Raw genomic sequence first — 8,824 nt, 5'->3', positions numbered from 1 at the left:
AACAATAGTACGAGCTCGCTGAGAGAAAAGGAGAGTCAGTCGATCATGTAGAGTTGTTTCGAGAAACACACGCTCGAGCTGGGACGTTCGTGTCGCAGGCCGCAGAGGATGCACACATAAGTTGTGCCCTTATTAATTATCCTCTTTCATTATATATTTTTACGCGTTAGCTAACATAGTTTTTAAATTTGTTGCATAATCAAATGTTGGAACTCCAATTCCAGCTTACCCAGAGGGTAGTCTGCCACTCTCTGAGGATGAATATGCGATCAGGTGTTGGGTAGACGACCAGGCTACTCAAAAGGCCTTGGTTGGGGACCTAAGCCAAAGGCCCGCAGGATGACGAGTGCGAGCAGTTCGTCGACATCTTGTTCGCAGTCCACACAAAAAGAGATTGAATTACAAGCTAAACTTAATGAAGCTTTGGAACGGATTGAAGTGCAAGATAGAAATCACGAAGCGTTAGCTTCACAAGTGGAACGAATGCAAAAGCTGATAGAAGACTTCACTCGTGCACAACAGGGACCACCACATGATCCCTAGTTTTGCGGTACGTATAAATGTCTCTATTATTCTTAAGTTTTTGCAACGATAGTATACAGTGAACATATGAATATATGTACTAAACTTGGTTACTTTTATATCATTTTAGGATCGAAGGTGTAGAATGACATGTACGCTCCTCGTTGGAAGACTTTTTGTTATGTTTGCGTTTTTTTATATTTTGAGAACTATATTTTTTGTATTAAATTTACTAATATTTTGTGAACTTATTCGTATTATTAATTTTAAATCTTTTTTTAATTTGTGTTTGTATTTCTTAATTTATTCATTTATATTGAATTTGTTTTAATTTAATCCAAAACATCGGAAAAAATATTTGAGCAATTTGAATGTCATTGTGAATGTTTGAGCAAAATATTTTAGGAAAAAATTAGAAATTAAATATTTTTTTTAAAAATTAATAATATATATACATAAAGGGATTCCCGACACAATGAAACGTTGGGACTAAGATGCATAAGATACGTCGAGGAAGGGTGTCTCGACGCACAACAGACGTCAGGAAAAAACATCGGACGAGGCATTACCGACGTCGCGCTTTGCGTCGGCATAAGGTCCGTTGGGAGAGGAACTCCCAACGCCACTATGGCCGACACATGTCACAGCGTCAGGAGAGGTATTCCCGACGTCGTACCAACACGACATTGAAAATACCTCTCTCGACTCGGTTCTCCTGACGTATTTTTCATTTTAGCTGATGTTTTTGTGCGTCGGGAGTACCCCCGTCTCTTGTAGTGCAAGTTCCAATTGAAACTGAAGAAGCAATTGAAGAATGGATTGAGAATTTATGCCCTCTAATGGTCAAGAAGGAGATACGAGAAAATTATTTAAGGATTTAATGAATATCAACTTATATAACAAACTAATGGATAAGAAGAAGATATCAAAGTTCTCAATGGCTAGAGTAACAAATCGTTTGGCATGTTACTAGAACTGTTAAAACCAGTGCTTCCATCAGGCACTACCATACCTACTTCCTTTCTTGAAGCTATGTGAAATTTGTGTGACTTAGGTCTAGGTTATAAGTCCATTCATACGTGCAAATACAATTGTGTATTGTATTGGAAGGAATTTGGAGATTTGCAAAGATGTCTAGTTTATGGTGAGTCTCGGTACAAAGTTAACAATGACAAAGATAAAAAAAATTCAACATAAGATATTATATCATTTCCCATTGATATCGAGATTAAAGTGTTTGTTTGCATTGAAAGAAGGTGCTCCTGACATGAGATGTGTCACGCCTCTACCTGAAATGGTCCCAGGTGCGAACGCGACTTGGGTAGTTCTAACACTCCTAAATGAAGTGCTAAAATGCCTGAACCTTAAACGTAAACTTTATTCTTTAAACATGTTACTTGGTATAAACAAAACACTTCAAGCCTGAAAAGATCCAACAACTTAGCAACTTTTATTCATTCTGTAACATAGCTTGGTAGAAATACAAGGCAAATACTTAAGACGCAACTTTTTAGACCATGGGCTTCATCAGCTGGGTATATACCTTTACACGGGATCCTTTGTAGGTGACACTTCAGGTTAGTTCCATGAGTTGGGTGACATTTCAAGTGATTTTCATAAGTTCCATGAGTTGATACTAATACTTCTTCTCTGATGGTTACTCTTCATCCACTCGTAGAACATGTGAGCACTAGGTGGAACAATGGATTGGACAAATACATCAACAAACATGGAAAAATTCCAATATCCGTCACACTAGGGGCAGAGAACCCAATTTCTCCACATACTATTCGATTCAGTAACACTATTGGTGTGGCGGTTAGAGATTTTTCAGTCTAGTGCTGTATAAATGTAGGTGTTCCACTAGAATACATCGAGATGGCTAAGGGAAATTTGTTGGTAAGTTTATTTATGAGTTTTTGGTCTTTTACACCCTAAACCACACATATAAAATCCAATCCATTAGTTCTTTATTTTGTAGTAGTTTTTAGCGCTCGATTTCTGTAAGCCCCATTTCGTTCTCTTCTACTTTATCTATTTATTTAATATCTCCTTAAGATTTATTCATGTGATAAGGAAATTTTAGAACTACATTTATGGAGTTTCAAAACTTAAATTGTTTTGTATAGGTGTTGAAAAGAACGAAGGAGGGTAAAAAGGAAGTTTAAGTTTGAAGAGATGGGCATTTTTGTCATTCCCTTATTATTATTAAGCTTTTATAAAAAAAAAAAAGAGAGAGAGAAAAGAAAAAGAGGAGATTTTTTTTTCTTCTTCTTCTCCTCCTCCTCCTTCTTCTTCGTCTTCTTTATCCTTCTAGAAAGAGAGAGAGACCGACGACATCCCCCTTCCTTTTCGAAATCTCTTCCGCTGCCCCATCCTTCATTTGCTTCTCCACGCCGACACAACGCCACTATCGTTGCACCTCTCTAACCGCCGGAACAACCACCCACGCCGCGCGCCTTGAACCACGGTGTTTTGAAGCGGTTAGTTCGAATCGACACAATCTATTCGAGTGTCCTCGTTGTGTTTCTTTGTAACTGAGCTGTGCAGTACCTATCCATCGTTCGTTGTCATTCGACAAGTTGAATCATTGCTAATTTTGTTCTTTTCAACTCCGTATCGTTGGATCTAAGTTTTTGGGTACATCTTCTTTATTTTAAATGGATTTCTTGATAAATTTCAGTTATCCATTAAGTTTCAACTTGGTTTTCACGATACCCATTACATTTTAATGCTAGATTTGGATTTTAAAGGAGTTCAAACCACTGTCCAGCAGTTCGTAAGCTCAAATTTGGGCGTTCTGGTACAACTTGGGTAAGATTCTATACTTTATAGAGCGGGTCTTGAGTACCTATCAAATTTTAGTAACGATATTGATTAAACCATGATGTCGGATACTTCATTTTGAGCTTAGTAGGTGGTTAGGATGTTGCCCATGGAAGTTAAGAGTACTTTAATTGGTTCTTGACAAGTTTTGGAGTAATTTAAGTGAGTTTTCTTTGAGTTCTTGCATACCCATTGAATCTAAGCATTTATATTAGATTACTCATAAGACTCGAGTCCCAAAGTTAAACATTTGAGGTCAAGAAGGAACTTTCTTCTAACTTTAGAGATTTTTTTGGGTGTTGGGTATATAAGTTTCGAACACATAATAGTTTTAGATCCTAGATTCGAATTTAGAAAGGTGTTAACATGTTATCAAAGCGATTTTGACAAGTATTTGATAAGGTTGTAGATAAATTAGTATGTTCTCTCATAGTTCTTAAATACCACTTCGTATTAGCGCGGACTTGATTTTACCCATAATTTTTTATTGGAAAAGTGGGGACTTTAGAGAACTATGAAGCATTGTTCACCGCACTTAAGATTATTTAGGACAAGTGTGGGAAATTTCTTAAGATATTGACTTGCTACTTTGACGTTGAGTTTGTTAAATGATCTAAATCCCTCACATTATTGATATTGCAACTAAGAGAAAGTTAATATACAAGACCCATTAAGTATACACTAAGTTTGGATCCTTATCTTATTAAGAGTCCAATGTGAAGTTTAAGGTTCAAGAGTGGAATGTTTAGCCTAGACTAAAGCATTTAGGGAAAAGTTAAATTTAGAACTTGGAAGCCTTGGTCAACACGGTTGAGGTTATTTTAGGTGAGTGGGGTAGGTTTCTAAGTTATTGACCCGTTAGATTGTTGTTGAGATTGTTAATGGATTTAAACCTCTAAGGTATGATTATTGGACATAAGAGTGTATGGAATAATTTCATTGGATTTTTTCCTATAGTTGAAGGTTAAAGGTCGAAAATAGAAAGAGAAGGCAGATTTCAGGTTTTGTGCATGAATCTACGAAGACGCTGTTGTGTTGAGTAGTTAGAAGTGTAGAAATGGAGTTAAGATCTCTATTTGGTATGGTTGGAAAGCTTATTCAATGCACTACAACTTTTATGAAGGAATTGTGAGCTAAATATGATTTGAAGTAAGCCTAATTTCATAAACAAGTTAGGGGATAGCAGAAGACTACATTTTTGAACACTCTCTATTTCGGGTCAATTCTGTAGCAACCCATTGAGAATCGTATTTTTCTTCCTTCTTGTAAATTATAGAAGACATCAAAATTTTGACATACAGAAAACTCATTTTGGTTAAGTATTGAAAGAGTTATGATCATTTGAAGATTATGTTGCGAATCTGGAAAATTTTGAGAAATGTGTTGTCGAGGTGATTTTGATATAGTTTTAGATAAATTTTAGTGGGTTCTCTCATGTTTGGGTGCTTGTGTCGTTAAGAGATTAATGTGATGCTAAGAGTCCAAAGTTGGAATATTTAGAATAGATTAAAGCATGAAGGGATAATTCAATTTAAGTCTTGGAAGAAAGAAATTGGAGTCTTTGGAATATAAAATAGTTTGAGTTGGCTTTATGAAGTACATTGAAGATTGTTGTGTCGTTTTGCTTTGTGAAGTTAATTGATAAACCTTAATCGTTGTTTGAAGCTAAACTGAAGTGGGGAAAGCATAAAATTCTGGAGGATCGAGTAATTGATAGTGAGTGGCTTATTTTCAAGTATTTTCTTATAAATCTATATATGTTCTATAATATGACCCGATTGTGAGAACTTCGAATATAATTACTTTATGAACCACGTGCTAGAAATGTTTTCAAATACATCTTTCTGTTTTCTATGAACTCTTATATTCAGAAAGCATGTTTGAACTCAAACCTATTAATCACAATTTATACGGCAACTGATTTAAGAATACTTGTTCTATTATTAACATGGATATTTTGAATGAAAGGTTATGCTTAAAACATGTTTTAGTCGCTAAGGATTTAAAATGGCTTTATGAAATGTGTTCTTGACCATGTTTGGTTATTAAACATGTAATATGTGATATTATAAATGTTGGTGGTTACCCTAAAGGCTACGTGAATGTGTTTCCGTAGCGCCACCCACGATTTTCAGGGGATTCTGGGGCTGAAAGAGGCCGTGATCGGAGATCCGAGAACCTGAGCCTAGGTGAGGACATGGATGGAGAATTGTGATATGGCTTCGAGCCTAGCTTAACCCATGGTGGGTGGCACTACGTGCACATAGGAGCGGTATGTTGTTAACGTGGTAGGTGCTAAGTATGTGTGAGCTCCGTTTGGTCGCGTGTTTCTTTGTGGATATGGAGCACATGTGAGCTATCCTTGGGCCGTATGCTTAGTATACTATCATGGTTGGGTTGGGTTGGTTGGATCGGATTGGATGGAGGTTGTTATCGTGGCGGGTACTAAATATGTGTGAGCTAGTTTTGGCCGCATGATTTTTTTAGTCATGTGCGAGCTATCTTTGGCCATATATTTAGATGCCTTGCCATGGTTGGTTTGGATACAGGTTTGTTGGCGTTACTTATGGTTTATGATAATATATGATTCTAATGTTTAAATTATCATTTCGGTGTTGATTTTATAACTAAATCGTTAAATATATGTTTTATAAGTTTTTAAGAAAAATAAACAATATTGCCACTCACTGAGTTTCAAATCACGTTTTCAATGTTTTCTCCCCTCCAAGTAACGATCAAGGACCAAGCATTGGTTGTGCTTTTCTGTCATTGATTGTAGTTTCTCATTCTTGTTGTATGTACATATTTATGTGTAGTATTGTATTATTGGGTGATTAGAAGAAGCGAGAGTCACGATGAGAATTTGAGTTTGAGAGGTCTTTTATTGGATTGTAATTCTTCTGTAACTAGTTCGTAGTTGAATATAAATTATGAACAAGATTCTGGAATTGTCTGGATGAGTGTGTGGTGAGACACACTCGATGATATTGAGTTTTTGAAAAGCATAAAAGTGTGTCTTTCTTCTATTTTTCAGGTGTGGTTAATCCGTTTTTCAAGGGAGACTCTGCCGAATTTTTTTTTAATTTCTTGAAAAAGGTTTTACTAATCCTACATATGAAAGGAATGAATTTAAGGAGTATCACACCACGATCTAGGTTAGAAGGGAAAATTTAGAACGGGGTGTGACAATTTCTCCCATCCAATACTTAATAAATTTATCGAACGTCAAATGTGAACCTTGTTTAAAGAATATAGAGTAGACTTGTACAAACATTTTAAGAAATGTAGCAATCGTAAGCGAGCACGTGCCAGACCACCTATTAAATTGAAGAATTGTTTAAGAGATTGGAATTTTTTGTGGGACCATCTTCTAAGTGAAAGATTTTAGGTGATTTACTTCCTTTAATAAATCATTTTTTATAACTAATTTACTTAATTTATTATTTTTGTTGTTTCTTAATGTAGGAGCAATCAAAGACTGACAAGCAGAATAGAGAAAAACAACATTTCCAACATAGTAGCGGGTTGGAGTCATTCCTGTAGAGACAAATGGAGCTCAGTGAACAATGAGGTGAACCAGTGGGACGTGTGGACCTATTCAAAGAAATGCACTCCAATAAGAGTGGTCAGTTTGTGAATAAGGCAATTGAGGATGCACATTAAGCAATGTGGTTTATTTTCTAATTGTTTTGAGAGCATAGCTTAACTATTTGTGTGCTGAATCAAATGGTAGAATTACTATCGACACCAAGTCCAGAAGGTTATTAACTATAACTAGGAGACGAAATATTGGAGATAGTTTTGGATAGACGACCTAGTTATTCAAAAAGTCTTGGTTGGGGCCCCAAATCCAAGTCAAAAAGGCATTGTTCATCAAGTTTAGCATTCTAAAAAATGCATGATAGGGAGGTGAGGGAACTAAAAGCCAACTTTAAGATATTACAATAAAAGATTAAAGAACTTGAAGAAGCGCAAAGACGTATGGCAGATGCCAAAGAAATAGAAGAATAAAGAAGAATGTTAGAGATGCATGCCAAACAATAAAAAAATTGAAAAAAATGATTGAAGAAATGGCATGAGCACAAAGAGGACCCTAAACTTTAGGTACGTATTTTTCAAATTTCTAATTGATCAATACTTTACTAAATAGTTATGTTATGGTAGCTTTATTTCAAAATATTATTGTTATAAGGATTGGTTTTAGTTATCCTGCAATTATGGTAGCCTTTAGTTAGGTGAATGATTTTGCTTAATATGTTGTGTTGAGGGGTGAGTGAATTTTCTTAACAATCATGTGTTCAGGGGTGGGCGAATTTTTCAATAACATTGTTGTGTTGAAGTGTGAGTGAACTTTGCTTACTAGGATGTGTTGAGGGGTGAGTTATCTTTTCTTAATTTGTTGTTGTTGTTTAGGGGTGGACAAATTTTCTTAACATTGTTATGTTGAAGGGTGGATGAACCTTGCTTACTAGGATTTGTTGAGGTGTGACTTCTCTTTTCTTGATTTATTGTTGTTTAGGAGTGGGTAAATTTTCTAAACATCGGTGTGTTGAGGGGTGTGTGAACTTTGCTTACTAGGATGTGTTGAGAGGTGAGTTATCTTTTCTTAATTTTTTGTTTTGAGAGGTACATTAAGGGATGACTTGTATGATTAATATACTTTGTTGAGGGGTGTGTTGTTTAATTGTTTGATATAAGTCTATTCAAGCGCGTTGAGGGGTTGGTTCAAGGGGTGGGTTTGCTTTACTAGTTGTATTGATGGGGCGGGTTGTACATTTTTTGCTTGACTTTTTCTGTTAAAGGGTGAAGGGTGTTTGCTTAACATTTTGTTCAACGGTGAATAGTTTTGCTTAACTTTAACTTATTTTGGAATGTTGAATATGGTTATATGAAATATTTTGGTTAAAATTTTTGTTTATTTGAAGTTTGTAACAATGTATTTTACTTGATGAGATTGTAGGCAAAGGAGTTGTTCGAAGATGATGTCCGAAGATGGGTTTTGGAGATGACGTCTTTTTCTGTATTTATTAATTCAAAAGCACATTGTAAACCATTATATAAACCTTTTTATAATTTTTGTTACGAAATACATTATAATTTTATAGACACCAGTTTTCAATTTTCAATTTAAGTTATTTAATATATAATGTTTTGTTTGATAATATTATATTGAATTTTATATCACATAGTTGAAAAAAAAAATTGCTCAAATGACAATAAAAAAATAAAAATAAAAATAATAATTGTAAAAAAAAAAAAAAGAAAAAAACTATTCTTAATGACTTCATTGGGAGTTTAGGCACTCCCGACAATGAGCTCCTCGTCAAATGAACCAGAACTCCCAATGGGTGTATGTAAACCCGTTAGGAGTTGACTCTACTCTACGCTTTATGTATGCCATTGGGAGATAAGATCTCCCCAGGACTTACCAAGCCCATTGGGGGTTTGGAGGTCTGAAGCATTATTGTACATCGTC

At 35.3% G+C, this 8,824-nt stretch overlaps 1 long non-coding RNA gene across 2 annotated transcripts; it reads left to right on the top strand.

Annotated features, from left to right (window-relative positions):
• Positions 1–2,831: 2,831 nt before the first annotated feature.
• On the top strand, positions 2,832–8,457 carry LOC107991466 (uncharacterized). Of its 2 annotated transcripts, none has more exons than XR_001763493.2 (4): positions 2,832–3,162; positions 3,261–3,336; positions 6,814–6,973; positions 8,309–8,457. It is a non-coding gene; the product is annotated as an uncharacterized LOC107991466 (long non-coding RNA). The 2 variants fall into 2 exon arrangements; XR_001763492.2 differs by having other exon boundaries at positions 6,814–7,452; positions 8,309–8,451.
• Positions 8,458–8,824: the final 367 nt, after the last annotated feature.

The sequence above is a fragment of the Cucumis melo genome, chromosome 6 (assembly GCF_025177605.1).
Source record: "Cucumis melo cultivar AY chromosome 6, USDA_Cmelo_AY_1.0, whole genome shotgun sequence".
NCBI lineage: Eukaryota > Viridiplantae > Streptophyta > Magnoliopsida > Cucurbitales > Cucurbitaceae > Cucumis > Cucumis melo.
This window is presented reverse-complemented; position numbering and strand designations above follow the sequence as displayed.